At 34.7% G+C, this 25,442-nt stretch overlaps 1 non-coding gene across 1 annotated transcript; it reads left to right on the forward strand.

Annotated features, from left to right (window-relative positions):
• Positions 1–15,210: 15,210 nt before the first annotated feature.
• Positions 15,211–15,624, forward strand: LOC126032798 (small Cajal body-specific RNA 2). The gene has a single exon (XR_007503992.1). It is a non-coding gene; the product is annotated as a small Cajal body-specific RNA 2 (non-coding RNA).
• Positions 15,625–25,442: the final 9,818 nt, after the last annotated feature.

Below are 25,442 nucleotides of genomic sequence, written 5' to 3' on the forward strand. Positions count from 1 at the left end.
AGAGACCCGACCCCTGAAGTTTCCTGGCACAAGACCAACTCTAGGCTCCAGGCAAGCTAGATCGTCCATTCCAAGACATTGTCTGTAGTGCCAACACACTTTTATTTTTCACACAGTCTCTATTGTTGGTATCATGTTTTTGTATTAAAGATCCTGGAATCTGCATATCCTACATTGGAGTCAGGATGTGGAGCATCCTCTCGTTTCACCTCACAACAAAAACAACGACCTGCTTACAGGACAGGGATCCCTGCATTGTCCTTTGATTGTGAGGTGAAATGAAAGTATGCTTTTTAGTAGTTTATTTATAAAATAAAATTGATACAATATTTTCAATTCCTATTTTTATTATATAATATTAAACACAATATAGGTCAATCAAGCTATAAAATACCAGAATAAACATACATAAAGATGCTAAAATGGCTTCTCTGGGAAGTTCTGGAGAACTCTGTAATTTTCTTATGAACTTCATTATCAGATACACTTTTTCAGTTTTTGGTTTTTGAGTCACACCCAGGGACACTCAGGGATTACTCAAGGCTCTTCACTCAAGAATAATCTGATGGGCTCAGGAGGCCCATATGAGATGCAGGTGATTGAATTTGGATCACCCACATGCAAAGCAAACATCCTACCTGTTGTGCTATTGACCCAACCCAATTATCAGATTCTTTTAATGTAAAATATAAGTTGATATTTTATTCAGGGCATAAGGGAATTTTTTATTGCGATGTTTTTCTTTAAATTGCACTTCTCAGTGTGCATTTATTACCTAGCAACCAAATAATAAAAAATAAATGTTAGATTGGTAGGGCTTCTTATTTAGCTGTAGTATAAAATACTTTTTATGACCAACCCACAGAAATTTTCAACACATCAAAGGTTTTAAGAATTATTGTTCTAGCTTTATATGTTTAGAAATACATATCTTAGTTTTCAAGGATTCCTGATTGATATACTTTAAGTGTTGAAAAATTATGATAGCAATTGACAAAGATTAAAATTATATTTTCAACTATAGTGCTAGAGGCTAATGTAGTATAAACTTTTCTGTGACAGAATGACTACATTCTACTTGTCATCAACTGCCATCATTTCAGACCTAATCACAAACATGTTTGTAATCAAGGTGTTTAAATAAATGTATTATTAAAAAACTAATATAAATCCTACCAGTCCCATTAGGTAGCTGACAGCTGAACCCAATTCTCAGGAAACCAAGTAATCAGGCTGTAGCTCTTTGCAGTAAAGGAAAGTAATTCCTAGAAAAGAAGACACAGGCCTTTTGTGTTGTCATTTTCCCACAGAGAGATGAATTTCAGGAAAAGACCTGCAGTAAAGTATATCCAAGATTTGTTTTAAAATTATTTTCTTTTTTTTTAATAATTTTTATTGTGACCAAAGTGAATTTTGAATCTTTCACAGTAATATTTAAGGTACATATTGATAATGAATCAAGGCATTTCACCACCAGAGTTGGCCTCCTTCCACCCTTGTTCCCAGCACACATCCCATGAAATGGAGGGAGACCAAGGGACGGAGGGTAAAGGGAGGGAGAGAGTATATAAAAGAGAAAGACAGAGATAGAGAGACATAGACAGACAGAGATAGAGATAGAAAGACAGAGACAGGCCTGAATGACATTTTTAAAATAAATTATAAATTATTTAAATTTATTTACTTATTTATTATTTTATTTATTTATTTAAATTTATTTTATTTTATATTTATTTATATTATTTATATTTATATATTTATTTATAATTTATAATATATTTATATATATTATTTATTTATTATTTAAATTTAAATTATAAATTTAAAATAAAATATAATGAAATCACTGCGAGATACACAAACATAAAGTTATCTATCATACAATGTACAACACCTTTCACTAGTGCACCATTTCCTGCCACCAACTTCCCATTTTCCTCCTATCCTGATTCCTAACCTCCCCTTGCCTGCCTTGTGGCAAACAATCTCTCTCTCTCTCTCTCTCTCTCTCTCTCTCTCTCTCTCTCTCTCTCTCTCTCTCTCTCTCTCTCTCCCTCTCTCGCTCACTCCCCTTTATTTCTCTCTCATTTCTTCCCCTCTATTTCTCACTCTTTTTCTTTTAGACACTGTGGTTTGCAATATTATTACTGAAGTGGTATTAATGCATATCACTTTATCTCCCAGTTCTTGTCCAGAGTGATCACTTCCATCTACCATTTTCAAAATGGTTCCTTCTCTGCCCTAACTGCCCTCCCACACTATTTCTACCAAGCTTTCTGTTATAGACTGGTCCTCCTAATCCTCATATCTAAGACTGATTTTATATGGATATTCTTCAAATTGTCTTGGCTGGAGTTTCTTTGAAAGTGAACATTCTTTTTATAATATATTTAATATTATTTAATATAATATATTTTTGTTTCACACATTTATTCATTGAGGGGAATATGTACTAGAATTTTTTTTTTGTGGTTTTTGAGTTATATCCAGCAGTGCTCAGGGGTTATTCCTGGCTCCAGGCTCAGAAGTTGCTCCTGGCAGGCACGGGTGACCATATGGGACGCCGGGATTTGAACCGATGACCTCCTGCATGAAAGGCATATGCCTTACCTCCGTGCTATCTCTCCAGCCCTAGAATAATTTTTAATATATACATAAATTACTTGAGATTGTAACTACCATTTGAAAGGGTGAAATATTGCCCTATATATTCTTTTTTAAATTTAAACACCATAGTTACCAGGTTGTTCATAATACAGATAAAGGTAATAATGATGAGTTACAGTCTTACAATGTATAATAAACTTCATAAGTGAGCATTTCCCTACCACCAATGTCAAGTTTCTCTCTCACTCTCCCTGATTAACATTCCCTCCCATTTTCCATTTTTCTCTTTTTCTTTTATTATGTGAACAATGATGCAAAGAAAGAGGATAAGGTAAAATTACAGTGGAACGATAATCACCCAAAAACAGAGTTCTCAGAAGAAATCCCCCTTCTGACACCTTAAATTTGAACTTACAGTCAAAGAACATTAAGAAAAATAAAACAGATCCCACGTACAATTACTTTGTCCCTCAAGACCCCAGATTGTAGTACATTATAACATTTTAGTGGTATACAAAGTAATCTAAAGCCATAAAATGTATGTAACTCCTTAAACTTGAAGGCATAGTAGATTTTTACATTTCCATGCACATGCAGATTAGTTTAACTTAACCTCAAAAGTTTAAGTGATTTTTTTTTAAGGTTTAGAGTCAAAGGAGCACAGTACAAACGGTGTTAGAGTGGCAATTATAGTTTGCATAGGTCCACCAAAGTATGGGGGACATGGAAAGGAAAAGTCTTGGCCTAAGTACAAGTAGACCCTACCCCTGAAGTTTCCTGACATAAGACCAACTCTAGGCTTCAGGCAAACTAGTTTGTCCAATCCAGGTCATTGTCTGTTGTGCCAATACAGTTTTATTTTTAACACAGTCTCTGTTGTTGGTATCATGTTTCTCTATTGAAGATCCTGGAATCTGTATATCCTACATTGAAGTCAGGATGGTGCGGAGCATCATCTAATTTCAATTTACTATTAAAGGGCAATACAGAAAGCCCTGTCCAGTAAGCAGGTTGTTGTTGTTGTTGTTGTTGTTTAAGTCTTCTCAGTGTTAAGGGAAGTCTCTTTTGAGTAGATCGATGTCAGAGCAGCAGTAGGGTCTACCCTGGTAGAGGATTGCTTCCAGGTGATCCAGGTGATGTTATAGACAACTTTGGATGTTTCATAGATGGCTTCTCTGGTTCAGGGGTGAATGGATAATGCCCATTCTTCTGAGGCCTGTGCCAGGTCATTATGTCAATGTTCAGGGACTTATACAAAGAAAACGACAAAACCTGCTTCAAGAAATAAAAGGGTATTTGTGGCAATGGAGGCATATAACTTGCTCATGAATTGGGAAGATTAACAACATTAAAATGGCAATATTCCTGAATGCATTGTAATAATTTAATGTAATATCCCTAAGGATACCCACACCATTCCTCAAAGTGGATCAAACACTCTTGAAATTCATCTGGAACAATAAACATCCAAGAATAGCTAGAACAACACTTGGGAAAAGAAATATGGGAGGGATAACTTTTCCTAACTTTAGATTGTATTACAAAACAATAGTCATTAACACATTACAGTATTGGAATAAAGACAGACCCTCAGATCAGGTGAATAGACTAGAGAATTCAGAGAATGCTTCCCAAATATACAGTTAATTTTTAATACAGGGACAAGAAATGCAAAATGGAGCAAAAAAGCCTCTTCAAAAAGTGGTTTGGGACAACTGGTCAGACACTGGCAAAAAAAACAAACAAACTCTCAGACCTCCAGCTAATACAATGCACCAAGGTCAAATGAAAATGGAATAAAGACCTTGATATCAGACTTGAAACCATAGGTATACAGAACAACACGTAGGTAAAACAATCCAGAACATTGAAAATAAAGGCATCTTCAAGAAAGAGAAAATAAAATCTAAACAAGGCAAAGCAGAGAAACACAATTGGGACTATATTAAGCTGAGAAGCTTCTGCACCTCAAAGGAAATAATGCCTGGTATGTAAAAACCACCCACAGAATGGAAGAAGGTATTCACCCAATACCTGTCAAATAAGGGGCTAATATCTAAGATGTATAAGGTACTGACAAAACTTAACAAGAAAATAAAAAGCATCTAACCCCATCAAGAAATGGGGAGAAGAAATGAAAAATTTCTTAAGAAATACAAATGGCAAAAAAGCACATGAAAAAAATGCTCCACATCACTAATCATCAGGGAGATGCAACTCAAAACAACACTGAAGTACCATCTCACACCACAGAGACAGAGACACATCACAAAGAACAAGAACAATCAGACAGGGATGTGGAGAGAAAGGAACTTTCATTTACTGTTGGTGGGAATGTTGTCTATTACAGCCCATATGGAAAACAAACTAAAAAACCGGAAATTGAGCTCCCATTTGATTCAGCTATACCACTTCTAGAGATATGCCCTAGAGAAACAAAAATGAAATACAAAATTCCCTTCCTCACACCTATATTCATCACAGCACTATTAATAATAGCCAGACTCTGGATACAATAAAGATACCCTTCAACAGATGAATGGTAAAGAAACATAAACTAAGGTACATAAACACAATGAAATATTATGCAGCTGTCAGGAGAGATGAAGTCATAAATTTTTTCTATACATGGATGTACATGGAGTCTATTGTGCTGAGTAAAATAAGTCAGAAGAAGAGAGATACACAGAATAGTCTCACTCATCTATGGATTTAAAGAAAAATTAGAGACATTGAAATAAATTCCAGAGTTAAGAGCCAGAAGAACTGGCTAAATATATGAAGCTCACTCACCACAAAAAGTGGTGAGTGTAGTTAATGATATAACTACACTGAGAACTATCATAACAATGTCAGTGTGTGAGGGATGTAGAAAGCTTGTCTCAAGTAGAGGCAGGGGGAGGGAAGTGATGGGGGCATTGGTGATGGGAAGATTGCACAGGTGAAGGGGGAGTTCTTATTGTAACTGAAACCCAACTACAGTTGTTTCTAATTACAGTGCTTAAATAAAGAAATTATTTAATGGGCCAGAGAGATAGCATGCCTTTCATGCAGAAGGTCATTGGTTCAAATCCTGGCGTCCCCTATGGTCCCCAGAGCCTGCCAGGAGTGATTTCTGAGCATGGAGCCAGGAGTAACCCCTGCCAATGTTCAACTATAGATAACTAACTATAAGGATTTGTTTGGAGCCAGAGAGATAGTATACCAGTGTAGTATGGAATATTTTTATGCATGCAGTTCACATAAAATTTGTTTTGTTTTTGTGTTTTGGACACACCCAGTTGTGCTCAGGGGTTACTCCTGTCTTTGTGCTCAAAAATCGTTCCTGGCTAGGGGGGCCATTCGGGATGCCAAGGAGGATTGAACCTGCATTTGTCCACGTGCAAGACAAACGCCCACTCACTGTGCTAACACTCCAGCCCCAGCTCACATGAACTTTTATGCATATATGATTCTCTGAGTGTTGCCAGGAATGATTCCTGAGGACAGAGCCAGAAGTGAGATTTGAGCACTGCCAGGTGTGGTCTAAAAACAAAACCAAAAGAAAAGGAAAGGAAAAAAATTGTCACTTAATCAATTTGGGTAAACCTGCATTATTAAAACATTGAATTATCATTATCATGCATTTTCTCACTTAGATGTATGCAAAATAATTCAAAGTATGTGTTCATTACGACAGTCAATATTTATAAAATATTCATAATAAACATAATGTCCATTGCATTCTAATGACCATCAGCTGGAAAATTAGTTTACAAATGTGGTATAACATCATACACTTCTCATTTCACAATATGAAGGTTTATCAATTTATGTTACATCATGAATTTCTTAAAAACTATTGCACAATGTGAAGGAAGACAGCAAAAAGAAAAAAGTGACAGTATTCTGTTTATATAAAATGTCCAAGATATACAGAATTATAGTGACAGAAAATAGATTGAGACTCTTAATGAGAAGGGACTAGAGTAAAAGTTCAGAATAGTGTAAATAAAACTTCCCTTTTGGTAATCACTATTTTATTGTCAGAAGCTAAATAATTTATATTGTGTTGTTTGGTTTCTACATTTGTTTCTTTACATTCAACAAGTATCTAGTGAATGCTAGACTATTTGATTTTCTATTTCTTATTTTTTTGATTAACATAATTCTATTACAGCCTATCCATGTTGCTTCAATGAAAAAGTTTTATCTTTTAAAGGCTAAGTAGCATTTTTTGTGATATATATATATATTATCTTCTTTATCTAAATTTCATCACTTCACACTTAAGATGTTTACATATTTTGGCTGCTATTAGTTAGCATTACATTAAAGATAAAGGTACATGCAAGATAAAAATACAGATATTTTTGATATACCATTTTTAGATAAATTCCCATAAGCGGAAATAATGACTAATATTGCAGTTCTAGTTCTGATTTTTTAAGAGCTACCTGTTCTTTTTATAAAAAAGAATTCAAAAATTTACATTGCTATCTAAAAAGGGTAGAATAGACATTTGTATGTCAGTTTTGCTGAATATCTAATTAGATCTTGTCCTTTTAAAAAATTAAGTTATATATTTTATTGTTGAGTTTTATTAGTTAATTTTGTATTCTATAAGTGAGTTCTTTGAGTGTGTACAGATTACAAATCTCTTCAGTAATTTGCAATCACTTTGGGGGATTTGGATCTGGCCTAGTATCATAGAACCTAGAACATGGGCTCATGTTATTATTTTAAATTTATTTTTATTATTTTTATTTATTTATTTATTATTATTTTTATTATTTAAGTGTTTTTTTTCTATTTAAAATTTATTTGGGATTTATTATAAGTTAATGCTTGATTTTTCAGTAAAAGTTTCTCAAACCAAAAGAGATCGCAAGTGGAAAATTTTAAGGAGTTTTTGTACAGAAGATTAAACAAGATGGTGCTCATTCATCTGAACCATTGTCAACAACTAATAATATTGTCTTTCGGGGTTTATAGCAGAGAGCAAGTTGGAAAGATAATTATTTAAGAGTCAGTGCAGCATACTCACAGATATATGTCAAAGTTTATTTTTTTCTTTTTTCAATTTTCCATAGGGTCTTGATAGCACCGGCACAAATATTCTAGAGAGGAATAAATGGCAATATTGTAGATTTTGGTGACATCTTAACTTTTACACTTTCAGCTCAGAATGTCTAAAGGGTTCTAAAGACTGTTTAAAAGTCTCCTGATAATTGTTTCTGACAACTCAACCCAGTTACTCACAACTCAAAACCAATACATTCCTGAGTCTTGATAACATGACAGCGTGAAGAATCTCTTGATTTTTGAAAGATTCATTTTTCTTTATTTTATTTTAATTTGTCCTTCTGAACTCTGACTTCTAATTCTCTTTCTTCCCTATATATGCATCCCAAAAAAGTCTGCAGTATACTTGCAATAGCAACAAGCAACTTCCCTCCATTTCTACTTGCTTGCTCACTTTGGACCTTACTAATTAACAAAACAATACCACCTGCATATAGTTAATAGCTATTTGGGTAGGTCTTTATGGCTGCATCAAATTATTCTTAAGGGAAAAAAAAAAGCCCTATATCCAAAATTCTTGCAGTTACTTTATAGATCCTTGATATTTCTTCTCCTTCTAATGGCCTAAAAAATATAAAATGGAAGTCAGCCAGTTTCAGTTATGATGGTAAAGTAATTTTGCCCACATAACAGGAAGAAAAATATTAATTGTAGAAATGTATGTATTTACAACAGAAATGTTATTTGACCCTGTACTGCCTATAGTAAAATAAACCAAAACATATGTTTAGAGCCACTTTAATTTTGAGTCTTCAAAATATCAAAATAGTCTAGTCTGCAGCATGTTATTTTCTGAACAAGGCTATATAATAAAACATTTATTTATAAAATATACATAATATTTTTGACTATACATTCTGCCCAAAATATCATTTAATGGAATAGGGCTTTTATAAAACCTTGATATGCAGATCTGTCCTCCAATGAAAATGTATTAAAAATTATTTAAAACAAACATGAATATTTGAGTCAATTTGCATATAGCAATCACACTAAAATTTTGAATTAATATATTTAAGATTTAATATATAATTTTAAGAGGGTTTGTTAATTCTGATTGGAACAGAGTTTTTATCACAATAAAGCAAGAAGCACAATTACTATGTTAATAGATTGACTCTACAGATGCATTCATATTACATGTCTCTTCATTTGTGTAGGTTCATTTCATCTCAATTATATATGTTTATAGATATAATTTATACATACTTTGTATAGAAAGTTTACATAAACAACTAAATATGTACATCATTATTAAAGCTTTAGTATTTTGTATTTATCAACACTATTGTAAATTTATAGATGATATTAAAATTTTGATTTTTTAAAAATAATTTTTATTTGGACCATGGTGGATTAAAAATCTTTCACAGTAATATTTTAGGAACATAGTGACATTGAATCAGGGACATTCCCAACACCAATGTTGTCCCGCTCCACTCCTGTTCCCAGCATGTATCCCATATCCCCCTCATTTGCCCCCCTAGCTGCTAGTATAAGTGGTCTCCTTTGTGGCTAGCTTGTTGTAGATTGGGTATCGATTCTGTTGTCATTGGCTTTGGATTTGGTATTTAAGTCTGATCAGTTTTTATTTCTTTTCAAAGTTCATACGACTGTTTGGTCTTGGTACCATCCATTATTTTTCCTCCAATCTGTGAGGCAGAGCAAGATGGTTCAAGTTATGTGGTTCTGTTGGAAGGAAAGAAGAAAAGGGGGAGAAAATCAAACAAGCAAAAAAATGGGAGGAGTCCTTCTAGAGGCTATAAATATCAATTTAAGAGAAGAAAGGGAAAAAGGAAGAAAAACATAACAAGAATACCAAAAAAAATAAAAAATATCCCCGAAAAGCACCACAGCAATAAAGACAATAACCAAACAATAACCATGGTCCCAACATAAAAACAAAACAAAGCACTAAGAAAAACAAACAGTACGCTTCAAGGGAAGAGAAACCCTGAATCTCTTAGGCCAAGGGAATTCACTTTTTTTTTTTACTTTTTTTTTTATTGTGACTGAAGTTCATTACACAGAACTATTTACAGTACATAGTGACAATGAATGAAGGGCTTTCCCACCACCAATGTCCTCCCTCCACTCCTGTTCCCAGCTTGTCTTTTACATATCCCTCCTATACCCCCCAGAATCCTAGTGTAACTGGTCTCCACCTTACAGCTTGTTATAGGTTGGGTATCTATTCTGTTTGGTGTTCCAGTCTGGTCATTTTTTATTGTTTATATGACTGGTCCTGGTATCATTCTTTTCCCCCCTCAATTTATGATGCTGAATGATTCAAGTTATGCTATTCTGTTGGAGATAAAAAGGTTATGGAAAAGAGAAGAAAAAACTTGGTATCCACTACTAAAATAGAAAGAAAAAAAATCACCAAATAATATCCACAAAAGTGGAAAAGAAAGAAAAAAGTGAAAAAAAAAAAGAGAAGTGAAATAATATCAAAAAAACAAACAAAAAATAAAGCAAAACAAAACCAGAAAAAGTGGTGCGGTGGCAGGGCTTAGTGTTACCCCGTCATTTTTTTTTTTTGTATAGGCACAGTAAGTATTGGGGAAGGAAGAAAATTCTTGTGGCCTAAGAGATTCAGGGTTTCTCTACTCTTGAAGCATATTGTCATGGGAACAACCACTGGCTCCATACCTTCTCATTGCCATATCCCAGTTTTTTTTTGTTTTTGTTTTTGTTTTTGTTTTTTTTTGTTTTTTTTTTTTTTGGTGTCAGGAACCTTATGACAACTTGACCTAATACTAGGAGGTCCTATCACATCACCCACCACTAAGTGGAAAACAGAAGATGTATCGTCCTTTGAACTATGAAAAATAAGAACGCTAACTACAGAAAACTGACTTTGACAACCGTGACTGGGCAGAACGTACCTTCAGACCATTAAGGGAAACCCTACCCTAGGCTATAGCTCAGGTCTCCTACAAAACTCAAGATTTTTTTAGTGCAGAGGCCTAATTCTGACAACAGAGACTGAGCAGAACCTTTGGAACCATAATTTCCTAGACTTTGGCTTAGGGAATGAGCAAAAACATGATATAAAAAACTGAACACACCAACAATGTTGGAACAGTACCTCTAGAACCTTAAAGACTCTATCCTAGGCCTTGTCCTAGGACCTGCGCAAATACCAAGATTGCTTGCTACAGTGGCCTTATTTTCTCATCCACAACTGGGAATTCACTTTTTTACTTCCCCAATACTTACTGTGCTTATGCAAAACAAAGGGTGGGGCACAAAACCTTGCCACACCAGCACTTCTTTTTTTTTTTCTTTTTTTCCTTCTCCTATTTTTTCTTTTCCTTCTTTGCTACTCTTGTGGTTATTATTTTGTGGTTCTTTTGCTGCTGGGTGCTTTTTACATTTTTGGTAGATGCTATCTTTTTTTTTCTTTGTCCTCTTCCAGCAAACCACACAATGTGAAATTTCTTGTTTTGCCTCATGAATTGAGGGGGAAAATAAAAATGAATGTTACCAGGGCCAAACAGCCATATGAACATTAAGTGGGATTAAAAAATGATCAGACTTAAATAACAAACCTAAAGTCAACAACAGAATCGATACTCCATCTACATCAAGCTATTCACAGAGGAGAACAGTTTCACTAGCACTCCAGGAGACAAAGGGGAGATATGAGACACATGCTTGGAAAAGGGGTGGAGGGAGGAGGATAACTAACTCTGGTGGTGGGAATGGCCCTGATTCATTGTCACTCTGTACCTTAAATAATACAGTGAAAGATGTGTTATTCACTCTTTGGTCACAATAAATATTTATTATTAAAAAACAAACAAACAAAAACAAAACAAGAAACAACAATAAAACATTGATTAGTGTTTCTTTTTTTCCATAGGCACAGTAAATATTGGGGAGATTAGAAAGGGAAGTCCCTTGGCCTAAGAGATACAGGGTTTCTCCTCTCGAAGTATACTGTCATGGGAGTAACTACAGGCTCTGTACATGCACTTATTCTCTCGCCTAGGTCCTTTTGTGATGTCTGGAAACATTTGCTCAGTCGTGAGCAGTTTTGGACACACATCGGTTTCACCTTTCAAGTCCTAAACAATGTGTTAATAAAACCTACCTATGTGGGAGGCTACCCTATGTAGTATTGTCCACTGCATCTTATATATCAAAGTTCTTTCCTAAAGAGACACTATCAGTGTGGGTTTTATTTGACATAGATTGAATTGATGAGGAGGAGTAAGAAGAGGAAGAAGAAGAAAGGGGAAAAGGAAAGAAGTAGGGAGAAGAGAGAGAGAAAAAGAGAGAGAGGAAATGTTAATTTGCTCAAAAATGTTCAATGAGTAGGTCCTGTTAATGTAAGTTTGTAGTTCACTGTTGACTTTTTCAGTTGTCTGAATGGTCATATGCTTCAGGTCCTAATAGAGGACATAAACAAGAGAAAAGGGGTATATTGGGGTGTTTTATCAAGACATTTTCATAATGCAAACTGAATATGATATCTAGTATAACTGAGCACCGAGGTGTGAAAGTAGGGTGTCCACCCTTTGTATCCAAGCATCCCTTTGGACAGAGAAGCTGAGAGGTGACTTTGTACCTAGTAAGATTAAGGCACTAAAACATATTGTTAGGAAATGCTGCTGCAGAAGTCTGGCTTCCAATCATATTCTTCACCAATATCTCTATATAAGATCCCTAGGACAATATTATAGGACTTTATAGTAAAAGGCTGATTACTTACCTGTTCACTAAGCCGTTGTTTCAGTTGTTGCTGGTTTCTTTATGGTATAATGAATAATCAAGGCTTTGTGTTGTTCCTCTTCTATTTGTTTTGAACACTTCTCCCCAGTAAATTCTGACAACTACAGAGCTTGGAGTTTCCATTGTATTTGTCCATTGTATTTGTTCTTGGATTGTTACATGTATATACCTGTATATATATACAGGTATATATATACATGTGTATATATACATGTATATTTTCTAATACCTCAGAAAAGTGCTATAATTCTGTATTTATCCTTCATCTTCTGGCTTACTTCATTTAACATAATATTTTAGATCCATCCATGTTGTTGAAAAATCCATAACTGTATCATTTCTTTTCTTTTTCTTTTTTTATTGTAAGAATTTATTCAAGAGACAAAATTGATTAACATACTGAGGTAAACTAACATAACATAATTAGTGACATAATATAACATATAATATAATTGATATAATAATAATACATGTAAGTCAAAGAAAGTTTCTGATTAAAAACACAATTTATTTCCCTAATAGCTTACATATCTTTCACAGTAGTATTTTAGGTACATATTAACTTTGAATCAGGGGAATACCCATCACCAACTATGTCCTCCCTCCATTCCAGTTCCCTTTCTACAACTGTATCATTTCTAACTGCTATGTAGTATTCCATTGTGTATAAATACCACATCTTCATGATCCGCTCACTTCTTGTTGGGCATCGAGATTGGTTCCAAATCTTGGCTATTGTACTGAATGCTGAAATAAATAATGAAGTGCAAATATACTTTGGCATGAAAGTCCTTTTGTCTTACTATTCTTTTTTTTTTGTTTGTTTGTTTTTTGTTTTTTGTTTTTGGGCCACACCCGATGGTGCTCAGGGGTTACTCCTGGCTGTCTGCTCAGAAATCGCTCCTGGCAGGCACGGGGGACCATATGGGACACCAGGATTCGAACCAACCACCTTTGGTCCTGGATCAGCTGCTTGCAAGGCAAACGCCACTGTGCTATCTCTCCGGGCCCCTTGTTTTGTTTTTTTGGGCCACACCTGGCAGTGCTCAGGGGTTATTCCTGGCTATCTGCTCAGAAATAGCTCCTGGCAGGCACGGGGGACCATATGAGACACCGGGATTCAAACCAACCACCTTAGGTCCTAGATTGGCTGCTTGCAAGGCAAACACCGCTGTGCTATCTCTCCGGGCCCATTCTTACAATTCTTGTACAATGAAAACTATTATCAGTTCTTGTCAATTTTTTTGTGGATTTCTTTTGCTTCTCTCTTATTTTTTTATTATTTTTTGAGGGGGCCACATCCAGTGATGCTCAGAGATTACCCATGGCTATGTGCTCAGAAATTGCTCCTGACTTGGGGGACCATATGGGACACCGGGGGATTGAGCCTTGATCCATTCTAGGCTAGTGCAGGCAAGGCAGACGGCTTACCTCTAGTGCCACCACTCTGTTTTTTTTTTCTCTCTTTTTTATTGAATAAATCTTACTTTGACAGATGGATTAAGGGAGAGCAGAAGTATAATTTCAAAGAAGAACAAAGGCTTCTCCAAGTGAAAAAAATCAAAGGAACAAAGACACAAGCAAAAAAAAAAATATGGATATTTAAGGAAGAACACAAGTTTAAAAAGTTAGTCATATTTTTATAATTTAATATTTTATAATCACATGGATATAAAGCAGGATTTTATGTTTTAATTTTATATATATCTACATATGTAATGTATGTATATAACTATGGCTTCCACATTCAGAAATTTTACAAAGCAAAGAATACAAATAATAATGATCAACATTGGGGTTTTGTTTCTGATGAAAGTAATGAAACATTTACTCTTTCATGATTAACAATGAAGTTAGTTGAAAGTTTTTAAAGATTATTTATCCTGACAAAGACTAATTTAAAGAATTATCAAAAATCAGTATAAAACTTTGTAGAACATGTTTTCTAAATCACAGTATATTACTTTTATTTTTCTCTCTGCTCTGTTTATATAATGAATTACACTGATTTTTCATGCAAATAGCCCTATGGTGATTGAATCTCAGAAATAAAAAATTTTAAGTACATAATTTAGATGTTTTTATTGCATCACTACATTTAAGTATATAATTCAGTGTTTTTTTTTTTTGTTTTTTTTTTTTTTGTTTTTGGGCCACACCCGGCGGTGCTCAGAGGTTACTCCTGGCTGTCTGCTCAGAAATAGCTCCTGGCAGGCACGGGGGACCATATGGGACACCGGGATTCGAACCAACCACCTTTGGTCCTGGATCGGCCGTTTGCAAGGCAAACACGCTGTGCTATCTCTCCGGGCCCAATTCAGTGTTTTTTTAAGTGTATTAACTAAGTTGCATAATGATCCTTGACTACTTAATAAAGAATATTTAATTATCTGGTAGTAATAATACAAAAATTACCATGCAGGATGGAGAGTAATTGCTAATTACCTGCTCTTTGAAGCCAGTAATCTACTTTCTAAGTCTTTGGATTTGTTTATTTTGTAAATTTCATACAAATAAAATTCTTCAACCTATATTTTTATATCTGAATTTTTCTTTTGTTTAATATAAATTTAAGATTTGTCCATGATGTATGTTTTTCATTACTTTAATAAAAGTTTTATTTATTAATCACCTATTAATTGAATTCTATTTCATGATTACATTGTATTTGTTAATATCAGTTGATAAGTATGTATGATCTTTCTGCATTTTGACTATCATAAAGAACACTACTATTGAGCATTTATATAGACATTTTAAAGAAAATTATGTTTTTATTTCTATGTCTTGGGTATTTCCATATCTAGACATGAAATTGGTTTTATGGCCACTTGACAACTAGGATCAAGAGATTACTAAAATTTTTGGTTGGTGATGAGTGTGCAAGCATGAGTGTGACTGAGTGTGCAAGGCGAGTGTGTGCACCCACCCCTGTGCCCCTTCCCCACCTACACCTTGATATTATTTGATAAGGTCGAACCCTCACCCCCGCCCCCAGGTTCGACCTGAGATGAGAAAAACCTCCCTCCTGTGAAGCCCTGTGCAGTGAGGCCTTCATCGAGGTGGTGGCATCATCACCTGAGGCTCTAGATAGGTCCCGGCCCAGAGTCGGTCCAAGGGGTCAGTGCTTGGATGTGATGAATTGCTCAGGTAGACAAAACCCGGAGGTTCGCCTCCTGGGTCACTGATTTATCAAAGACAATTCTGATCTGAAAAAAAAATCTTTATTACAAACTATCATTTTTTCTATTCCACCAACAGTATATAGGAGATTCATTTCATAGTATATGCATATTGCATATATGTACATAGTACATATCTACATAGTACATATAATATATACCTTTAGTTGTGGCTTTCTAAAACATAATTTTTGCTAGTCATACATAATCAACTCCATATAATTTATAATTGTATCAAAAATAAAATAATCACAAATAATTTGTATTCATTTGATCTAAGTTGAATAAGCTGCTTTCTGAAAAGAAAGATGAGAAAAACTAGCCAGCAAAATGATGCAAACAAATCATACATGTACAAGACAATGTAAAAGATACGAAAATACCTATAAAATTGCAAGAGAATTCTAAACGTAGCTAATTTTTTAAGCTCTTGAAATTTCTGTAATGCTTTTAAAAACATAAGTACTTTATGTTTTATAAACTGATTTATATACATATTAGTAAATGAAATAAAAATACTTTATGTGCATCATGATAAATATGCATTATATTGCTTCTATTGTTAAGCATACATTTTATATGTATGAAATACACTTTTTCTATAGGCAATCATTATTCACATTAGCAAACAAATTCATTAATGTTTCATCATTTTATCATTTGTTTATATTATGGAATGAGCTCAGCTTCATAATCTATGTGTGAACCTGTCACAGTTATCAAAAATAAATTTCTAGTACTTCCAAATTGATCACTATACCAATTTCTCCCACTATTCTATTTTCAATCTGATAACTACCATACCTTTGTTTGGTCTAGGATTTAGTTGTATTTTTTCTCACTTCATTGATTTAGTAATTAAATACCTTTAAAGTACATATTAAAAATAAAGACCTTTTGTTTTTATCTTTTTTTTTTTTTTGGTTTTTGGGCCACACCCAGTAACGCTCAGGGGTTACTCCTGGCTATGTGCTCAGAAGTTGCTCCTGGCTTGGGGGACCATATGGGACACCGGGGGATCGAACCGCGGTCCGTCCAAGGCTAGCGCAGGTAAGGCAGGCACCTTACCTTTAGCGCCACCGCCCGGCCCCCTGTTTTTATCTTTTTATAATTATATTAAATTAGCCTCTAGAGTTTTATAAAAAATAACAAAAAATATTACACCATTATATTGTGTTTTCTGTTTTGTTTTAGAGAAGACATTTTTTTTTTTTTGCTGTCTTTTTTTCTGGTTGTCTGTTCTTTCAAAATGATTTAAGACAGAAATTGGCATATTACTTAAAAAATTACTTGGTCAAAAGTGATTTTAGATCACCGTGGTTGGGGAAGGTGGTGAGCAGAGGTGAACTACACACCTTCTCACAGGTAAACAGAGAGAGGAAACCTGAGCCAGGCTCGGACAGTGACTCTTCACCGTTACAGCAGTTGTGGAAGTTGGGACTCAGAGGTTAACTACACCTTCTGTCAGGTAAACGAAGAGTGGAAACCTGAGCCAGGCTCGGACCAGTGGCTCTTACCATTACAATGGTTGAGGTGGGCAGAGGGGACCTATGCCTTCTGGCAGGTAAACTGAGAGAAAAGACTTGAGGGTGGGGCCAAACCTATGCAACCACCGCCATCATACCTGCCTAGGGCTGTACTCCAGAGAAGGGACCAACCCCGAAGCCACAGGTGAAAAATGTGGGCTAAGGCCTGAAAGCAGAACACACCTAGTCAAACCACCGAATGAAAGAAATATGGGTAAACTTAGGAAGACATTAGCAACTGGGGATATAGAGAATAATCCTGGCAAGTTTACAAGTCCAACAAAACGCACGAGCCCAACAGATGAGGAACTAAAACTGGCAATGAGCCATGGCAATAGAAATCAAGGAAGCACTAGCCACCAATTCAAAAAATCCATAGATGAACAAATCAACCAACTCAAAAAATTTTTTACAGAATATGAGAGAATCCATACAAAAGAATGAAAGGAAATAAAAAACATTTTAGCAAGCCATAATAGCAGAATTACACAGTTGGAGGACTGCATAGAAGAACTTGAAGAAAACTTACAAACCAAAAATGACAAAGAAGCCAATAAGGAAATAAGAGTTTAAGCATTGGAAGACAATGTTAGGTATTTAACACACACACACACACACACACACACACACAAAAAAAAAAAAAAATCTATGGATTGTAGGAATACCAGAGGAGAGGAAATAAAGGGGAAGAACAAGTGGTGAGGGACATAATAGCAGAAAACTTTCCCACCCTCTGGAAAGAGCCTCCAGTGCAAATCCTAGTGGTAAAAATGGTTCCTAATAAAATAGACCCTAATAAACCAACACCAAGACATATAGTAATCCAAACGACAAAAACAAAAAGAAAGATGAACACTTGAAAGCAATAAGGGAGAAAAAACCCTCAAGTACAAAGAAAGGAACATAAGAAAAAACGAGATCTCCCATTTGAAACAATTCAAGCAAGAATGATTTATTTAAACAACCGAATGAAAAAAACTTCCAACTTAGATAGAGTCCACTACTGGGCAAAACTCTCATTCATATGGGAAGATGGACAAAATATTATTCTCAGACAAAAAGAACTCACACTATTTGTACAAATAAAACAGACTTTGATTGATTTACTCAGAGATATATTACAAAGTCCAAAAACTTAATAGTAACAATAACCCTCTACACAATGCAATTGAACAATAGCCCTCTCTGCCAATAATCTCCTTAAATGTCAATGGACTAAAATCTCCCATAGTAGAGAGTTATATTAGAAAATAAAAACGATTTCTTCTGCCTTCAAGAAACATAAATAAGGGTACAGAATAGACACAGGATTAAAATAAAAGAATGGAAATAAATTATTAAAGCCAATGAAAAAATGTGGAAACAGCCATTCCTATATTGGAACAAATTGCATTCAACCTCAAGAAAGTGATCAGAGATCAAGAAGTTAGCTACTTACTGATCAGGTGAAAATTATACCAAGAACTATTAACTATAGTCAACATTTATGCAGCAAATGCAGAGCCATCAAAATATGTAAGGCAACTGCTACCAAAAGTGCAAAAATATATGGAAGAAAATGTGATACTAGTAGGAGATTTCAATACTCCTCTATCACCACTGGACTGATCCACCAGGAAGAAAATTAGCAAAGTCAAAGAGCCCTAAATTAAAAGTTAGAAGAACTAGTACTAATGGACTTATATAGGGCCCTCCACCCCCAGAAAGCAGTGCACATGGAGCCTTCTTCAGAATAGACCGTGCTTTCAGATTTAAATCTAAATTGCACAAAATCACAAATATAAGGATTATTATAAGCACCCTATCAGATCATTATGCAACAGAGATCAAGATTGACAGTAAAAATAAGCAATGGAAAAAAATCCAACACCTGGAGATTAAACAACATGCTGCTCATCAACAGCTGGATCAAAGAGAAACTCGAGAAAGAAATAAAAACCTACCTTGAGACAAATGATAATGAAGAGACATGGAATGGGAAAATATTTTCACTCAACACGTCAGATAAAAGGTTGATATCTAGGATATATTAAGTACTCATAAAAGTGATTTCAACAAAATCTAATGAAGCCATAGCGAAATGGGAAGAAGTGAATAGACACTTCTCTGAAGAAGACCAAATGATGGCCAATAACCTCATAAAAACATGCTCACCATCACTTATCATTAGGAAAATCCAAATAAAGACAGCAATGAGATACCAGCTTCCACCAGTGAGGATAGCACATATCAAAATTAAAGGGACCAACTGGTCCAACCAGGCTGCGATATGAACCAGTAATTGTAGTCCTGGGTAACTATCTCCAAGACACAACGATATTCATCCCAAGACCATGTACGAACTCTCTCCACTATTGCAGCACTCACACAATTGCCAAGATTTGGAACCAAACTCGGTGCCCAATAACAGATGAGTGGGTCATGAAGGTGTGATATTTATACACAATGGAATACTACATAGCAGTTAGAAATGATAAAATAATACATTTTACAGCAACACAGATGGATCTACAAAATATTATGTTAAATAAAGTATGCTAGAATAATAAGAATAAATATAGAATATAGAAGTATATAAATTATAGATAAATATATAAATATAAAATATAGAATATAGAATATATAAATAAGAATAAATATAGCACTTACCTGAGCTATTTAGAATATATACCATATATACATATAAAACTCCATGAAAAACCACAATGATCTAAAGGGCAGAAACTCCAAACATTGGAGGTGTCAGCTTTATAGTGAGAAGTCTCAAATCAAGTGGAAGAGGGACAACACAAAGCCTGACTATCCATTGTACCATAAAGATACCAGCAACAATGGAAACAGTGATTTAGACGGAATAGGTAAGCAATCACCCTCTAACTACAAAGGCCTATAATAATATCCTAATGTATTTATCCACAGAAGCAGGTGTAGAATATGACTGGAAGCCAGGGAATCCCGCTGCAGTGATTACGAGCATTATGTTCTAATGCCTTAATTTTACTAGGCACAAAATAACCCTCCTTTTTTATTTTCGTTTTTATGTTTTCTTTTCTGCCTACTTCTTTCATTCTCAACATGTTGTGGTGGGGTTCATTGGTTAGAAAGAGTGTGCATGGCTGCGCTCTTCTGCTGCCTCTAGTTGACAGTTTTTTGGGGGTAGGCAGCTTCGGAATGCAGTTTTTTGGGGGTGCACTCCCTAGGCCTCTGAGGAGACCTTCAGGTATTCAAGAAACACAGACAGGCACAAGAGAGATTTCCCTTGAAGTCCGTAGAATGATCAAAAGCACAGCAGGGCAGAGCCTCCACAGGCCAGAGAGCTCTGCTTATTGGTTGGCTACCCCCACAGCCAGACTTTACTCACTCACTCACTAGGCAGCTTCATAATGCAATTTTTGGGGGGTGCGCTCCCTAGGCCTCTGAGGAGACCTTCAAGTATTCAAGAAACACAAACAGGCACAGGAGAGCTCTCTTTTTTATTATTTTAATTTTTTATCTACTTTCATTTTCTTTTTTTTCCCAGCCCTTCCCGCACTGCCCCTACTTTCATTTTCATGGTTATTAAATACTGGTTTTTGTTTTTAGTAGTTGGGTTCTTTTTATCTTTTGTCTTGGTTTTTGTTTTGTTTTGTTTTTCCCTTTTAAATCGATATTTATGAACTCAAAAATATCCTCCCAGTGTTTTTGTTGGTGTTGTTGTTTTCCAACAGAACCACATAACATGACTCATCTTATTCTGCCTCATGAATTGATGGAGAAAAAATGGAGGGTACCAATACCAAGCAGTTATATGAACATTGATTGAAAATAAAAAATGATCACACTCAAACACTGAACCCAAAGTTAATGTCAACAGAATCAATATCCAATCTACAGCAAGCCATACACATAGAGGAGCAGTTAACACAAGCAGACCAATAGGTGGGTCAAGAGAGGGAGATATTGGATGAATGATGGTAATAGGGGTGGAGGGAAGACAACGCTCGTGGTGGGAATGGGATTTATTGTCACCATATACCTGAAATATTTTCTTTTTCTTTCTTTCTTTCTTTCTTTCTTTCTTTCTTTCTTTCTTTCTTTCTTTCTTTCTTTCTTTCTTTCTTTCTTTCTTTCTTTCTTTCTTTCTTTCTTTCTTTCTTTCTTTCTTTCTTTCTTTCTTCTTTCTTTCTTTCTTCCTTCTTTCTTTCTTCCTTCTTCTTCCTTCCTTCCTTCCTTCCTTCCTTCCTTCCTTCCTTCCTTCCTTTCCTCCTCCTTCCTTCCTTCCTTCCTTCCTTCCTTCCTTCCTTCCTTCCTTCCTTCTTCCTTCCTTCCTTCTTCCTCTTTCTTTCTTTCTTCTTCTTTCTTCTTTCTTTCTTTCTTTCATTCTTTCTTACTTTCTTTCTTTCTTTCTTTCTTTCTTTCTTTCTTTCTTTCTTTCTTTCTTTCTTTCTTTCTTTTTTTATAACTTTGGTTACACTTAGAAATTCTCTAACATTACTCCTGGCTCCGTACTAAAGGATACTCTTGGAGGGGCTCAAGGGACTATATGTGGATCTGTGTTTTAAAGCTAGGTCAGCTACTGCCTGGAAAGCACCAATCTTCCTGTACTATCTCCTTTTCTTAGAACAGTTAGCTCTAATTCTAGAAGTTTGACTTTTCAAACACAAAAATTACATATTCACTGACATCCCTTGATCATATATGATTGAAAGAGAAAGAAACATTTTTTGTGGGGAGGCTACTTCCAGTGATGCCAATGGTTACTCCTGACTATGCACTCAGAAATTCTTCCTGGCTTGGGAACCATATGGCACACCGGGGATAAAATCACTGTCTGTTCTAGGACAAAGCAAACACCCTACTGCTGTGCCACCACTCTGGCCCCAGAAAGAAACTTTTGATATAATTTAAATACACATTTCTTGTCTGAGAACTCTGTTCTTAGAAGTTATGTATTTAATCTTTGTACACAGTAACTATTCACTCTGTCTTCAATATAGAATTTCAAATCACTCACTATAGTACTACCATTATCTAGTAAATATAATGACATATAGGGAATAGTCAGTATAATCCTTATGCCACCAAATTATTCATAAACCATATTTTTCACAATAGGCTAATATTCTTTTGGTTTTGTGTCCATTGATCTTTTCAATAATTTAAAGTTTATTATCTTTTATATTTATATTTTTTGTAACTTTCAAATTAGTACAAAAAGAAGGTTGAGGGGCCGGGCGGTGGTGCTAAAGGTAAGGTGCGCCTGCCTTGCTTGCGGTAGCCTTGGACGGACCACGGTTCGATCCCCCGGTGTCCCATATGGTCCCCCAAGCCAGGAGCAACTTCTGAGCGCATAGCCAGGAGTAACCCCTGAGCGTTACCGGGTGTGGCCCAAAAGCCAAAAAAAAAAAAGAAGGTTGAAATTTTTGATACCTTTAGTGTGTGGGTTGTAGAATTCTTTCACTATTCTTTTGCATTTACAGTCTCAGATACCTTATAGTGATGAGTAAAGTGGATTAAAAATTAGATGTAGGAGAGGTATTTAGACTCTAAATCAATTTGTCTTTAATTAACACAAATAATCTTTTTAAGGAGAAAGAGTTCATGACTAGTATATTTTTATACTGGGAAAGAGAAACTTTCAATAATCAACAGAAAACATTAGATTCCTGTGTTGAAAGATGGAAAATAGCACTGCAATAATTTTGTTTCATGTATTCATCAAAACCATTGAACTGAACAAACTGTAAAATTATAATGCATGAAAATTTAAAAAGCAACTCATAATGTGGAGATTACTGAGTGGAAGGCTGGCTGTAATATAAATACTACAATAATAACAAAATTAAAAATGAAACTTTGATAGAACACACTTTTAAGTATGAAGAAAATATGTATACCTCGTAGATAAACTAATTTTGCCATAAGATTTATGTATTCACCTATTGTACTTTAATTGTTGAAATTATTTTATTACACATTTAACATTTTAGAAATCTCCATGCATGCAAATTAGATTTTAAAAAATTTTAGCTGTCTCATCTTTGGAGTAGAAATTTACAGAAAATCTAACAGGGTGATAGTAACTACAGATATCAAGGTCATAATTAGTTCAAGATAAAAACAACATAATCAAAGTGTTAAATCAGAGAGACTTCTAATTCTCTAATCTGGAGTGAGAAAGTCCCTACTTCAAATTCACTACGGTGTAAGAAAGTCCAGTTGCTTACCTAAACTTCAATCAACTTGAAGATACCCCCAGGGGAAATCCTGACTGCTCAATGTACTATGATCCGTAGGACCAAATAGAAGAAGATGAAGTTTTCTTATTGAGAAAACCTCGGGTTTGAATTGACCTTATGTAATTTGTCAACTAGATTGTTTCTTGGACTGTTTGCCTTCAGGAGTAGACCTATTAATTACCAAGGCAATACCCATCCTAAATATCTTGCCTATTTTAACAACCTGTCTGCCTTGATTTTAACAACAGAATTAAAATGATGGTGCTGATCTCCCTGATTACAAAGGCAATAAAAGGCATTGAAAACTATTGCAGCTAGCCCCTACTTGGAGCATTTCCTTTCTCAATATATATACATGGATTCACTTATTTTTCTCTCCCATATCTTGTTTACTGTCTCTGGAAACCAAAGTCCCAAAGACCAGAACCCATTAGTGGTAATTCTAGGGTGCATACCAGCATAGATGGCTCCTGTAAATAGAGATCATTCACTTTTACATTTCTAATCAGACTGCTTTAACATTTGGTGAACTTTTTATAAAATAATGTTTTCCATCAATTGTGAGAACTTTAACTCACAGTTTATTTCCATTTTCTCTATTAATATTATAACAATTGACTTGGACTAAGGGATACACTTTGAGGATCTATTACTACTCTTTCTATTCAAGGGTAACTCTGAAATTCTACTGACATTTTCCATAGCTGGAGACATGGTTAAATAAAAGTAGAGTTCAGGGGGGAAGTATTTAGATAATATTATTTAGATAAATGGATCAGGAGTGTCAATCAAAATCTTCATACCACTAAATTTTAGAAATCCCTCCTGACTTACTTGAGTGCAATTGAATTGTATTATATCAGCCAAATATATTGAATGCTATAACTCTTATTCCCCAAGACCTTTATTATTACACTAAATGGGTATAAAGTTTTATAAAATAGAATTGACACATAACCTATCAACATTCATTTCTTTACGCAAAAAGTAAAATAACAATATATAAAAAATAATATAAGTACTTTCTAAAAATGTTATGAGAAAATGGTATGAAACATTGTATTTATATTGCAGGAGAGAATATAGTAAGTAGAGTGTTTGATTTGTATGTGTTCAACATAGACTTGACCCTTGGCATCACATATGACCAGCCAAGATGATCTTTGAGTTGTGATTCTTGAGCAAAAGAGCCAGATTTAAGCCTGAGCACTATAAAGTATGGCCCCCAAACAAAAAATTATTGTGTATATTTGTATATCAACTGAAACTCATAATCTGAATACATTTTCAATAATTCTTAAAGATTCTTCCATTTTATTTTTTTGAAATTTTTACTTTTCCTTATTAAAAAGAAACTAAACATTACAGAAAGCTTTTCCAAATAGATATTCTTTATCTTTCAAATGGTTTCTTGCTTAATTTTGAGTATTACTGTAGATGTAGTTTCTTCCATTCTAAATTTTAAAATTACAGTAAAAATTTTTATGCTTTAAGAGAACTAAGAAAAGTAATTATTAAATAATTTTGATACATAAATTAAGATGAGAGAGCAATTATTGTATGGCTTCACTCATAAGTGGAATATAAATTACCATATTAAATTTTTAGAAAACAACGAAACTAAGCCCTAGATTTAATTGTCCAAGGTTACCTGAGGATAAGAAAAGTTGTAGAAATCTTTTTTTTTTTTAGTGATAGGAGGCTCTAGAACTATGGTAGTTGAAGAAATATTTTGGGTGGAAACAAATAAACACATACATAAAAGCATGAATTTCATAATATTATGATGCAGCATTAAATGAAAAATCAGAAGAACAATAGATAGAGAGAAAAAAATGTTTGGTGACATCAGGGGCCAGAATGATAGCACAGCTGGTAGGGCATTTGCCTTGCACTTGGTCTACCTGGTTTCAATTTCCAGCATCTCATATAGTCCCTCAAGCTTGACAGGAGTAATTCCTGAGTGCAGGCCCAGGAGTAACCCCTGAGTTCCAAAGTGTGTGCCACATTGTCCCCCCAAAAAGATCGGTGAAATCAAATGCCAAATTAAAGCCTCCAAGGATACTATCAAAATATTTTATGGTCAGAGTGATAGTACAGTGGCT

Source organism: Suncus etruscus, chromosome 16 (assembly GCF_024139225.1).
Source record: "Suncus etruscus isolate mSunEtr1 chromosome 16, mSunEtr1.pri.cur, whole genome shotgun sequence".
Lineage (NCBI taxonomy): Eukaryota > Metazoa > Chordata > Mammalia > Eulipotyphla > Soricidae > Suncus > Suncus etruscus.